This window comes from Podarcis liolepis (assembly GCF_965112155.1).
Source record: "Podarcis liolepis genome assembly, chromosome: 17".
Classification (NCBI taxonomy): domain Eukaryota; kingdom Metazoa; phylum Chordata; class Lepidosauria; order Squamata; family Lacertidae; genus Podarcis; species Podarcis liolepis.
In genome coordinates, this window is record NC_139571.1 from 8,934,827 (window position 1) to 8,949,009 (window position 14,183).

General features: G+C 42.8%; 1 protein-coding gene across 4 annotated transcripts in view; it reads left to right on the top strand.

The window, feature by feature from the left end:
* The window catches only part of SMARCA4 (SWI/SNF related BAF chromatin remodeling complex subunit ATPase 4), a 66,102-nt gene continuing 51,919 nt past the window's right edge, over window positions 1–14,183 (top strand). For all 4 annotated transcript variants that reach the window (XM_083482896.1, XM_083482897.1, XM_083482898.1 and 1 more), the window contains exons 1-2: window positions 1–309; window positions 12,399–12,487. The gene's annotated coding sequence lies outside the window, so the exon portion shown is untranslated. The remainder of the gene's footprint in view (window positions 310–12,398; window positions 12,488–14,183) is intronic.

The following is a 14,183-nucleotide window of genomic DNA, read 5'->3' on the forward strand; positions in this document are numbered from 1 at the left end:
CCGGTTCTGGCGAGAGGGAGCACGCGCGTGTCCCAATGGGCGCGCGCGCGCGCGCACGCACGCACGCACGCGGGCGAGAAACCTGTTCTGCCTGTTGGGTGAGCGAGCGCGGCCGAGCGCCTTCTTGGTTAGCGCTCCCTCAGTCGGGGACGCGCGGCAGAGGGGCGGTGGGGGAGGGGAGCGAGAGCATCTTTCTCTCACACGCGCGGCGGTAGCGGCGGCTCCAGCTCCTCCTTTGTTCGCCTCCACACACCCCACCTCGCCCGCTCTTAGAGATACCGGGCCGCCCGGCTGGCGGGGGCCGGCACGGTAAGGGGTGGGGTCCGGTCGGGGGGGGATGTGGGGGCTGAGGGAGGGTTGACCGCGCACGCGCGTGGATGGATGGATGGATGAATGGATGAAAGAAATGTACAGCCGTGTGAAGGAGGAGGGAGAGCGTCGTGACGAGGGGGCCGCGGAGGGGGGGAGATGACCTTCGAAGCGTCGTGTGTGGTCGGAGTGGGGGGGGGGCGCCGATATTTCGCCTCACCTGCCGCGCGGGTGGGGGTGAGGGGGTCGGCGGAATTGAGGGTAAGCGGATAAAGGCGAGCGCCCGCGTCCCCGCCTCCTCCTCCTCGCACACCCCCACCCGCAGCATCCTTCCTTTCTTCATGTTCTCCCCCACCCACCGCAAAGGACCCCCTCCCAGCATTTCGCACCCCAGTCTCAGCATCGATTTTGGCGTGTTGTTTCATAGATATAGTTAACGTCCTTTAAAAAAAAAATCATTCAGGATGAGGATGTGGGGCAGTTTCCAGCCATCCAGGTCTTTAAGTCCATTCATTCATTCATTCATTTCTCATCACACTTACATTTTGTCCGCTCTTGACCCGCCTAAACCCATCGACTTCCCCAGAGCTGTAAAAGGTAACTGTTAAAAATCCGCCCCCCCCCCAAGAGAAACGCATGTGGATGGATTTGCAACCGGTTTGGAATAAATAATGTATTGTGAATGCATTGGCGGTCAGTTCTCCCCCACCGGTACAGTATTAGCAACATTTAAGTGTTACGTTAACATTTCAGGATAATAGTTGATAGGTATGATTTATATTGTACTATGTAGCAGCCTAAATGAGAATAAAAATTCTATTATGTCGATATTATATTAAAGCCACCCATACACAACCAAAAACCAGTTCTAATGGGCCTAATATTGGCCACCAGCAGCCCAGTATTATTCCCCACTCACCCTCCTGCACCCACCAGCCCAACACCTTCACTTGCCATTCTTGCTTCCCTTCTATAATCCAGTGCCTCCTGCTTCAAGCCAACATCTCCAGGGACAGTACTTACTCTTCTTCTTCTTGTTATTTATTTGTACCCTGCCTTTTTCCCTGACAGGGACTCAAGGCAGCTTACAGATAAAATAGGAACAACTAAAAACATAGGGGAGAACGATAGAACCATAGAATTTTAGAGTTGGAAGGGACCCTGAGGGTCGTCTAGTCCACTCACCCGCAATGCAGGAATTTGCAGCTGTCCTAATAATTAAAAAAAACCCAATTAAACAGTAATAGAATTAAACTATATCTATAAAGCTCTCTCTCGATATATGATCTATTAAAAACATGCAGGTAATTACAATAAAAGCATCCCAGCACCAGCCCTTTCATTAAAAGCAGTCAGTTCCAGAAAGCCTGTTGGAACAAGAAAGTCTTCACCTGCTTGCAAAAGTACAGCAAGAAGGGAGCCAGTCTAACTTCTCTAGAGAGGGAGTTCCAAAGTCTGAGCAGCCACGGAGAAGGCCGATCACTTGCTCCTCCACTTACCATCAGCAGGTCTCTGTAGCATCACTGTTTATTCAGAGTAGAAGAATAGCCAATTTCTAATGGATTACCCAGTATCAACTGGTTGCTGGGATTGCTGTGAATTAATAATAATAATAATAATAATAATAATAAATTTTATTTATATCCCGCCCTCCCCAGCCGAAGCCGGGCTCAGGGTGGCTAACAACACTAAAATAGTGCAAACATTATAAAAACATCATAAGAATTAATTAAAATCAAAATTGATGGCAACCATAAACTAAAGTATTGTAAAGATTGCCAAAGGAGGGAGTCAGGCTGTGCCCTAACCAAAGGCCTGGTGGAACAGCTCTGTCTTGCAGGCCCTGCGGAAATTGTGTTGGACTAGTGTGCCTTGGTCTGATCCAGCCCTTAAACAAGTGTGCATATTCAGGATTGTTTGAAACACCTTTCATTTATGCTGTAACTGTTAAAAGGACCTGCATGCATATACCCTTATACATAACAAGCATAAGAGGAACATGAGAATTTTAGTTTTGCTGCATAAAGTAGAGACGTTACAGGACTCTTCCCCGACCCTGTTGTGCACTATAGCATGCCTCTAGCTACCTTCCTTATTCCCAAGGACTGACAGATGCATCCCTCCAACATGACCTTTTCTCCAGCTACCCCTAATGCTACCACTCCTTCATCATTCCTTGTGGTTTCTTGTAAAATAGCAGTATTTTCTCATGTTCTTCCCACAATTTTTGAAGGTATTGGTCAAGATATTTAGTATTTTTATTGATTTTTTAAAAAATGTAAACTGCCCTGAATCTTTTGTGTGTGTGTGTGTGTGTGTGTGTGTGTGTGTGTGTGTGTGAATGAGAGAGAGAGAGGATGGTAAATAAATTTTATTAAATAAATGGGTGACCCATCTCCAGGCTCCTATAGCCAGCTAGGGATGGAGGCTCTTTCTGTCCTGCCCTCCTAGTTCTCTTCACTCCTTTGCATATTCCTCTTCTTTTATTCTTCTCCCTTTATGGCTTGCTTGCCCCTTGTTTACCCTCCTCCAGTCCCCTCTGTCCTTTGGTTTTTCTGGAAGCCTTGAATGAAATAGGAATGTCATCAAGGCAGTGGAGTCTCTCTGTGGAGGTTCTTAGAGGTATCTTTTCCTGTTCTCTTTTTTCTTCTTGTTTCTTTTTAAGCTGTTGTCTTATTTTATTGTGAAAAACTTCATTTAAAAAAGAAAGAAAGAAATGGCATAAGCCTCCCTCATCCTGGTTTAATATACCTAGAAGTGCTGCTCAGAGTAAGTTCTCCATTCCAGAGTCCACTGCAAATTGCAAAGTACTCAGTATGTTTATACAGTGTGTGAATTTGTGTGACTATCTGTCACTTTCTCTGTCTTGTGCTTCGATTATGACGGACTGATGCTGCTTTCAGTCTCTCTGAACATCCAACATGTCATGAGAATGCCATTCTTTGCCCTGCCAAAGTCCTTGTTATGTGCAGTAAGCTAGGCTATTTTCCATTGCACAGTGGAGCAAAAGGGAAGTTTGTGCTGTTGTTCTTTTGATGACAGCCTGATAGGTATGACAGGCCCCTTACTCAGCTACAGCATTTGCTTAGTCTGGCCACCTTCTGGAGCCAGCCATTGACACATCCAGCATTTTCTCAAGGAACCTAGGAAATTGAGCTCCACATCCTTCTCTCTTCACAGATGCACTCCCCTTCTGAACCACGAGCATTCTTCCCATTACTCTGGACTCTCCTCACAGACAGTGCCCTTTTCCTTTCAGCCTCTCCCACATGCTCACTGCTCTTTCCCACCCTGCTTTAGTTGGGGAAGTTGCATTTCTATTATTGCTTGTGCCATTCACCAACCCACCCACACCATTTCCTTTGCTCCTTCAGTGTCTCTCCTTGCCACTTTACCCAAGGGTCACAGTTACCCATTACCTTTTTGAAATGTTTTCTTTGTCAACAGCGCAGCCACTCTTTCGCTCCTCTTTTTTTGGCAGAATTCTCCAGAAAACTGAAATATTTGCCTGGCTGAGATAATTGGGGCTCAGAAATAATACATAATAATACTGAATGCATTCATCCATAGCACTGATTCATTGGTTTAGCTTTATGAGGAGCGAGCCTTGTGTTTGCTTCCCTTCTCCAGTGCAGCTGTGAAGAGGCACTAAAAGCATTTGCTCCCATTTTGGACTAACTGTAGCTTGTGACATCCAAACCCAGAAATATTGCAGTTAGTCTTAACTGCTTAGATGAAACAAGCCAGCATCAAACCATGATTTATCAAGCTGCTTGTTTTTACTAGCCGTAGTTGACATTAACTACAGTTTGTAATTCATATGTAATGCTATACCATGGAAGCTTCCAATCTTGCAGTCGTGCTGGAGGAGGGGTTAGTAAGCAAGTCCTAGGCTTGGTTCACCCCATCCTTCTAACCTAAAACTGTGGTTTAGCATTAGGTGTGAAGCAGGCCATTGTATAAACTGCAAAACAGATGTCACATGTACGTGGCTCCAATGTTAGAAATTCAGATATATAATCTAGGTGCCTAATGGCTCCTTAAACCAAGTTTACAATCACTAAAACAGAATGTATAGTTGCCATTTTTGGGCAAGACAGTTTTAAAGTGTGCAGCCTGGTATTCATTTTGGACTCACGGCTCTCCATGGAGTCACAGGTTAATTCTGTGTCCAGGGCAGCTATCTACCAGCTCCATCTGGTACGCTGGCTGAGACCCTGCCTGCCCACAGTCTCACCAGAGTGAGGCATGCTCTGGTTATCTGCCGCTTGGACTATTGCAACGCGCTCTATGTGGGGCTACCTTTGAAGATGATGCGGAAACTACAATTAATCCAGAATGTGGCAGCTATACTGGTGACTGGAAGTGGCTGCCGAGACCATATAACACCAGTCCTGAAAGACCTGCATTGGCTCCCAGTTTATTTCCGAGCACAGTTCAAAGTGTTGGTGCTGACCTTAAAGCCCTAAACGGCCTCGGCCCAGTATACCTGAAGGAGCATCTCCACCCCCATCATTCAACCCAGACACTGAGGTCCAGCTCCGAGGGCCTTATGGCGGTTCCCTCCCTGTGAGAAGTGAAGTTACAGGGAACCAGGCAGAGGGCCTTCTCGGTATTGACACCCGCTCTGTGGAATGCCTTCCCTTCAGATGTCAAGGAAATAAACAACTATCTGACTTTTAGAAGACATCTCAAGGCAGCCCTGTTTAGGGAAGTTTTTAATATTTGAAGTTTTTTTCTGTTTTTAGTGTTCTGTTGGTAGCCGCCCAGAGTGGCTGGGGAAACCCAGCCAGATGGGTGAGGTATAAATAATGAAATTATTATTATTATTATTATTATTAAAATGATGGACTGGCTGTGCTTGATTTTTAGTTAAACATCTGGCTAGTTCAGATGACAACCTTGAGCTAGGTTAAGAACTTTGAAAATGTAAAGAAGAAAAGTCACTTGATCCAGGGATAGTCCACACATATATTGGCCTATTCCTACCTCTTTTTCTTAGTGGTGACTGCTCCTGCTCAGGCTGCACAAAAAGCATTTTGGTTCCAGAAATTCAATCCAATTGTGCAGATAAAATATAACTGATAGAATTCTACAGTGTGGGGTATTGGTGTGTTAAAACAGTCCAAATCCAATGATCCCCAGGAATGCAGCTCCTGATGGTGGAGATGCCAGGCACAATCTTGATGCCCAGGCATCTTCACTTGGTCACAACTGGTTGAAAACCAGGTGCAAAATGTGCCTGGCTAATTTTGCACACTCCTTGGCACAGTTAGAAGAATGATAGCAGTGTTAGAATCTCAGATATATTAGCTAATCTTCAAATGCCACCTTAAACCTACAGTTGCCACAATGAAATGCCTAGGCACTCTTTTTGCCGTGGAGTTTCTTATTATTTATTTTAAGGGGGGAAAATATCAAAGCAGCTTACAACATATAAAACAATCCAGAATAAAACAAAAGCAATCTCCAAGGAAAATATTTCAGATCCTTCTCTAAGTGACATTTTGCTTTGCCCATATTAATTTGCCTACTGAATTTAGATAGCTGGCCCATAAGAGAAGTACTCAAGCAAGCCAGTGGGGTTTAGTAGCTAGAGTGTCGGACTAGGATCAAATCCTCACTCAGTCATGAAACTTTGCTGAGTGATTTTAGGTCAGTTACAGCCTCTAAACCTACCTCATAGGGTCATTGTAGGGATTAACTGAGGAGGAGATGAACCATGTACTATACTACCTAGAGAAAAAGGTGGGATATAAATGCAATGAATAAGCTCTTCTGCTTACCTGCTTAAGAAAGCTAGAGGAGCCAATCAGATGGAGATGTCAGTTCCCACCCCGGCATCCAGACATCTCCATGTGGTCATAATTGCATTCACACACCAATCGCAAAATGTGGCTGGCAAATTTTGAGAACTTAATTCGATTTGATTCTGGCATTTAATTCTCTTGTTTATTTTATTTATATTTTAATGCTGTATTATTGTTTTAACATGCAATTTTGAGCTGCCTTGGGGGCTCATATAAGGCTAAGAGGCAGAATATAAATTATTTGATAAATAAATATTTGAATTTAGGCCTCCTTTGGTACAAGTGAATATGTTTATGTCTTCCTTTTCAAAACTGTAACAGAAGCATTACTCTTATTACATTTATGCATAGTGCAGTGTAGGAGTGGGGAGCACATTTTATGGCAATGGGCTTGTTTTAATGTGTTGTAAACTGTTTTGAGATTTTTTTCTCTTCAAAATATAAAGTGGTCTAGAAATGAAATGAATAAGAAGAAACTCCAAAAAGGGACAGCTAGACATTCCATTGTGGCGACTGTAACCTAGGTTTAAGGAGCCATTTGGTGATTACCATATTTTTTGCTCTATAAGACTCACTTTTTCCCTCCTAAAAAGTAAGGGGAAATGTGTGTGCGTCTTATGGAGCGAATGAAGGCTGTGCAGCTATCCCAGAAGCCAGAACAGCAAGAGGGATCGCTGCTTTCGCTGCACAGCAATCCCTCTTGCTGTTCTGGCTTCCGGGATTCAGAATATTTTTTTCTTGTTTTCCTCCTCCAAAAACTAGGTGCGTCTTGTGGTCTGGTGCGTCTTATAGAGCAAAAAATATGGTAGCTTATATATCGTGGGTGGCGCTGTGGTCTAAACCACTGAGCCTCTTGGGCTTGCCAATTGGAAGGTCAGCGGTTCGAATCCATGTGATGGGGTGAGCTCCCATTGCTCGGTCCCTGCTCCTGCCAACCTAACAGTTAAAGTGCAAGTAGATAAATAGGTACCGCTCCGGCGGAAAGGTAAATGGCGTTTCCGTGCACTGCTCTGGTTTCGCCAGAAGCGGCTTAGTCATGCTGGCCACATGACCCAGAAAAACTGTCTGTGGGCAAAAGTCGGCTCCCTCGGCCAGTAAAGCCAGATGAGTGCCACAACCTCATTCACGACTGGACTTAACTGTCAGGGGTCCATTTACCTTTTATATATCTGAGTTTTTAACACGGACTCAAATATAACAGCAAGGGAGGGGCTTAAATCAACCTTAACAACTTGTGTAAAAAAGGTGTGAGTGGGGGCTTAAGAGAGCTCCAAAAAGCTAACAGATTTATTAAAGTTCTGTTCTAGTTCTCACCCATCTGAACTTCCAGTGACAATGGCACATGAATCTTTTAAATAAAGTCGCATGTTTACCATAGAAAGCATTCTATTACTGTGTTAAGTGTTTAAGGACTGTCATCCTAGAAACACTTAACTAGAAGTCCCACTGAATTCTTAAGTATTCTTTTGAACTATAGGTGAGGGTATTATGATATTTCTTTATATTTGTCAAAGCTGCAAATTTTCCCTTAAACTATGGAAAAATCTTCTCTTTATAAAGCTTTAGTTGCCTGCATCAATAAATGCAGTGCTGCCTAGGCATCTTTTTTTGCCACCATCCTTTTGTTTCTGTCCCCCCGCCAACTTAATAAAGGGAACAACCTAAAGAATTTTGTGCAAATTTCCCCCACTGCTTCCCCTTGAAGCTTAGGTAAAGATTATCATAGTCAAACATCTTAATTAATTATAGTTAGCTACCAACTAGGAGTGCTTATGAGCTTCAACTCCTGGTTAAAAGCAATTCCTTATTAGTGTTAGCATCAGTGAATGTGTTAGCTTTAGAAGTGATAAAGGTCAATGGAAGTAGTGATTTATTCATGAGGCTGGGAAGTGCGTGTGCATAATATGGTTGCCTGTCTGAGATCCATTAACTGGTTTAAGGGATCCTTCTCTCTTCACATCAGTTAAATCATCAAGTTGGAAAAGGATCCCAAGCGTCAGTTTAGCTCAACCCTTCCTGTGCAGGAATCACAGCTAAGAATCACTGGCAGATGGCAACCCAACATCTGTTTAAAAATGGTAGTCTGTTCCACTGTCAAAACAGATCAGAAAATTATCCCTAATGTTTAGTCGGAGTCTCCTTTCCTGTCATTTGAATCCATTGGTTCCTACCTTTTGGAGCAATAGAAAACAGGTTTCCTCCATCATCCTTATGACACACCTTCAGATAATTGAAGATTGTAGTATGTACCTCCTTCTCACGCAGTGTTAGAAACTCAGATTTATAAGCTAGGTGCCAATCATATGTTACGGTCACTACAGCAGAATGTCAATTTGCCAGGGGGTTGGACTAGATTACTTTCGTACCTTTCAACCCTACAATTCTATGATCTCAACTACATTGCTTGACTCTTACAGCAATTCACTTGTCACAGTATGGAAGAAGAAGAAACACACACAACGGAAATTGTATTAACTATGAACTAAGGCAGAAGTTGTTGCCATCCTGGAACCCAGATATCTCCATTTAATCGCAATTGAACCCACGCTAGTAGCAAAAGGCGCCTGGGAAATTTTGAACACTGTTCTCAGATGCTTTTCACCGGTCTGTTTAACTGTTTACCTCAACTGGGGCTGAGACTTTCCATCACCTGTGGTTCCCCTCATGCTTGTAGAGTTTGGCATCCTTACAGGCTGTTTTTTTATACCCCTGGCTAGCTTTTCTCCTTAGGAAACACTAGCTTCAGAATAGCAATTTTCTTCTGAACCACTGTGGGATGAAAACAAATTCTGCCTCCACACATGTCCTGACCCCATTAATCATCATCTCCGGCAACTAATGCAATGTACATTTTTTTAAAAAATCCTACGAGAAGATTTTAAAGGAAGGGTGGCTAACCTTTAACCATTCAGGGGACTTCTGGGATGGCGCCATCGGTAATGGCGGATTCCCTCTGATCTGGAGGGACGGGCTCCATGGAAAACGGGTCTTTTCCGCTACGGCGAAGCGGGGACCCTTTGAAAAATCACAGGCGGATGAAGCCTTTGACCATGGGACTCGGCGGGCACCTTTCGCGCCCCCCAACTTGTAAAGGAACCCAATAACGGGCTCCGGAGCGAAGAGGGGCTAGTGGTGCGGTGCTGAGAGTCAACTGCTTCTTCCGTGGAGCGAAGCCGCGCAGTCGTTGCCGGAGAGCGCTGCCTTTTTCCTGGGACAATTTGGCTATTAAAACAACTACCCGTGAGTAGCTCAATTTTGGACAATTGGACTTTAAACAACGACTTGTGAGTAGAAAGGAAAATTGGACTAAGAAATTCTTGTTAATTTGGTACTGAAACGGGAAGGTCTAAACAGGAAGTCAACCTTCTGTTTCTTGTAGATAGATTAAAGCAAAGACATGGCAAACTAGAGTTCAGAAAAACGTTTGTAAAGGATTGACTTCCATCATTTAAAATTGTTGAACCCCCTTCGGAAGCAGGAGAAGAGGGGGGAATTTTTCCGGACTGCTTAAACCTGCAGAAGAGAGTGTAAGAAAAGTAATTTTCCACCATCTCTAACCTGGGAGCGGAGTGTCAGGACTGACGTTCTTGGGAAGTTCATTGACTATAGACAAACGTCTTTGACAGTCAGTTAAAAGAAGAGAAAAATAGTGATTCCATTGTTCTCCTTCGCATTCTAAAGGAACAAATATTGACAAAATATCTGAAAAAGGAAACTTTGTTATTAGATCTGCTTTTAAAAGAAAAATAAAAAAAGAAAAGAGATGGATACAAATAGAAGTTCTTCCCCTAGAGGGAGCCTGTGAAACTGTTACGAAATTTGAACTGGGGAGCTCTGCAGCTGTAACAGATTAAGATCGTGGGAACAGACTTCTGACCTTGCATAACAAGGTATTCAGAAGCCCTGGTACATGCTTTCTGCAAAACAAGTGCCTTACTGGAACAGTTACATGAGAAGACGGACTTGATGACTGTTGCGATCAGAAACTTTGGACAGGCAGTGGGTAATTATATAGAACCCACCCAGGAATTAACTCAAGAGTGTGCTCTGACAGATTAGACGAGGGAGGAGGATGTTGCCGGACCTCGGCTGGCAAAGATGGAGGGAGCTGTGGCCCAGCAGGAACATGAGTTGTTGGAACTGACAAATGAACTTGGAAAAAGCCAGATTTGGAGAGATAGAGTTTTGTTTGGTTTGGAAATGGGGGGTTGGATAGGACCCCCCCCCCATGCAGGGACGTTTTGATTTTTCAAGTCTGGCAATGGGCCATGAGATGTTTGGGGTTGTGGGGGCTCTTAACTCTGGAGGGACTTTGAAACATATTTTTAAATACCATATGGAATTTAGTGTGGACTATAGAAAAGGGGCTGATTTCTCGAGATGGGGCAAAAATACTGTTAAGTTGGAGTTTCCACGAGTGAATGGAGCAGGAGATAAAGTAAAGTACAGGTATAGATATGAAGAAGATCTGCGGAAGGGACATGGAAGAGACTGAAGGGCCTCGGACATAAGATTACCAGGTTAATGAGCTAAATGGATGGGATAGAAAGGACTGACAAAACCCAGGACCAGGAGAAAGAGACGTTGGATGAAGATTGGAAGAAAGTTTTAAAAAATGTTATTAGGATTGTTTTATAAAATTGATGAATTTTAGAAAAATGTTGGAATGAAATTATTTGGCTTTAGCAGAAATGTTAAAAGAATTATGTAAGAATATGTTATGGTTATGAGAAATTGGTAAATAAGATCTAAGTTTTAAGTTTTTTTGATAGTAAGATAAGGTTAAAATAGATTAAGGTAATTTAATGACAGAATATTATGAAAAATGGAAAGGATTTGCTGTGATAATGAATAACTAGAATACAAAAAAGGGAGGTGTGAGGAGGTCGATGAAATAAGGCAATGACAGTTAAGGATTTGGGAATATTGGATTTGTTTTTAAATTTTTGTGGTTTATTTTTGTTTTTTGATTGTGGTTGGGGTTTTTTTGTTTTTCTTTTCTTCTCTTTGTTTTTCTTGTAATTTGAAAATTCTTAATAAATATCATTTTTTTAAAAAATAACCTTTAACCATTCAGATGCTGCTGAACTGCAACATTATCCCTCACCATTGTCTATGCCAGGCATAGGGAGTTGTAGTCCCAAAACATCTGGAGGGCCAGGTTTGGCCATGCCTGATCTATGCTGACTGTGGATGATGGGAGTTGTAGTCCAACAACATCTGGAGTACTACAGGTTAGCCACCCCTTACACACACAATCAGATGAGTGCTATTTAGGAGAACCAGCATTGTTCCAGCATTTTAAGCATTCCATTTTATCTTATGTGTTTTCAAGGAGCCACATGCATTAAAAATACCCTTACCACATCCCTTATGTTAACTTGGTCTTTGGTAAAGGTAAAGGGACCCCTGACCATTAGGTTCAGTCGTGGCCGACTCTGGGGTTGCGGCGCTCATCTCGCTTTATTGGCCGAGGGAGCCGGCGTACAGCTTCCGGGTCATGTGGCCAGCATGACTAAGCCGCTTCTGGTGAACCAGAGCAGTGCACGGAAACGCCATTTACCTTCCCACCGGAGCGGTACCTATTTATGTACTTGCACTTTGACGTGCTTTCAAACTGCTAGGTTGGCAGGAGCAGGGACCAAGCAAGGGGGCTCACCCCGTTGCAGGGTTTCGAACTATCGACCTTCTGATCAGCAAGTCCTAGGCTCTGTGGTCTTTTGTATGTGTCCTTAAATGAGTACTGAAGATAATGAAGGGTTAACTGGATTTAATAGGTGATATTGGATCCCTTAAGTAGGATTTTTCTTGGGATTACCTTAATAAATGCTTTTCAGTTGCCGGCGCAGCAACAGCAACCCCGACAATAATATTAAATGATTATATTCAGGTGCAGGCACATTAATATGCATTATTTATTTCGATTTAAGACCTCTCTTCATCAGAGACCCCAGGGTGATGTAAGAAATAATAATAACATTTACTAAATAAATAAATTAATGAAATTTATTAGAGTGCCTGTTTCAAAATATATCACAAATTGTGTGTGTGTTTTGGGGGGTGCTTTTCTTTTGTGCAAGTATTTAAATGTGTGATTTGCCTAGACTGGAATGCAGCAATTCTTAGTGTTTGGCACGATCCTAGAAAGGCTTACCTATATATAACATTTATATATCGGGTCGCTGTGTTGATTTTTTGGTCGGAATCTGGTGTCCTTGAAAAGCTACGGTGTACATATTTTAAACAGAAAAGTAAGTGCAGTTGTGGTTTTTTCTACAGCATTGGAATAGATACTGACAATTCAAAGAAATTGCTCATTGCCACGGTGGACAACTGCTATGAGTTAACAAACAACCTGAAGTTCACAGGTAGGTGAACTTAAAGGATAAAAAAAAATCATGTATATTTCAGCTGTTTTTAAAAAATGAGAGACTTTGACAAAATACATTTCAGGGTTTTATTTTGGATAGATTTTGTGTTACTTATCAGCATTTCTGTAGTTAGGAATGGAAAAGAGGTTGTTAAAATAACAAAAGCTTCATGTTGCTAACAGTTTTTAGATAGTGGAGAAAGCTAGGGTCCCCATGGTTAGGTTCATTGGGTTTTGTATGTACGTGTGTAAAACGAGGTATCAGTTTTAAATTAAAGCAATTTATGTTCATTCTAAATGAAGTTAACCACTTTCCCGCAAAATATGTCTTAAAGAGGCAGTGTTTTCTACAGGAATATGTTGTTAAGTAAGGATGCTTCTGGGCATAGCCTTAAGTCGAATTTCGCACAAATAAAATTTCTGGGTGTGAGAGAAAGTGGTAAAGAAGATCAGATGGAAAATATTCTGCTTCAGGTGACACACAGGCAGAGGGATACTACTAGAATCACAGTCCCAACAGTAGTCTGATGTCCAAACTCGTGATACAATGAGAGGCAAGGTGTGGGCAGTTCAAAATCCAAACACAGGGAATGTATGTATGTACATATGTACTTACTGCTGTAGCATAAACATATATTACAGTGGCTTTACAACAATAAAAAAAAAACATAAAGCAAGACAGTAAAGTTATAGAAAACTAACAACTACTGAAAAGCAAAAAGAAATTAAAAACAAACACCAACAGACCGTTGTGGGGGACATACCTAGGCCTGGTGGAATGGAAAAGTTTTCAGTAAGCATTTAAAAGTTGGCACAGAGGGCCTCCACTGAATCTCTGTTGTCCACATGTTCCACTGGACAGGGCCAATGACACTGAAGACTCAGGTTCTCATTGTTTTCAAACAAGCCTCACCGACTTGGGGAACGACTAGAAACTCTTCTGCAGATGATCTCAGTGATAATGATCTCAGCTGTAATGTAAGGGTTCAGGCGATCTTTGGACTGGGCTCTATCTAGGCCTTGCTGGAGAATATGGGATCCCTAAGGCAGACTCCAGCTGTCTGTGTCTGTACAGACACTTCGTAACTCTCATCTAAAGTCCTGGAGGGCTTGGGACACAACAGCCATAGTAACTCTCTGTTGGTGTCTGTCCGGTAGATTTAATGATAAAAAGGAGGAACTGAGAAATGTTGGCTTATCCTGAGGTGACTGGCCCTGCTTTCTAGTGCAGTGGTACCTCGGGTTACATATGCTTCAGGTTACACACTACTAACCAAGAAATAGTGCTTCAGGTTAAGAACTTTGCTTCAGGATGAGAACAGAAATTGTGCTCTGGCGGCGTGGCAGCAGCAGGAGGCCCCATTAGCTAAAGTGGTGCTTCAGGTTAAGAACAGTTTCAGGTTAAGAACGGACCTCCGTAACAAATTAAGTACTTAACCCGAGGTACCACTGTACTGGGTGATGAGAGAAGGAAGTGGATTCTAGCCAGGAGCGGGTATTATCCTTCGTTCTGATGTAACAATATCAATTGAATGGTATCAGATTGTATCTTTTTTAGGAAACAGAAGAAGCAAAAGCCAGCTGGTGTTTTGTACAATAACCTTAATAGTAGGATGCTGCTGTGTAGGCTTCGGGAAATTGGAAGAAAGGACTTGTGGCACCGCGTGGGCAGGGCTTGCCTTTAGCCAGTAGCT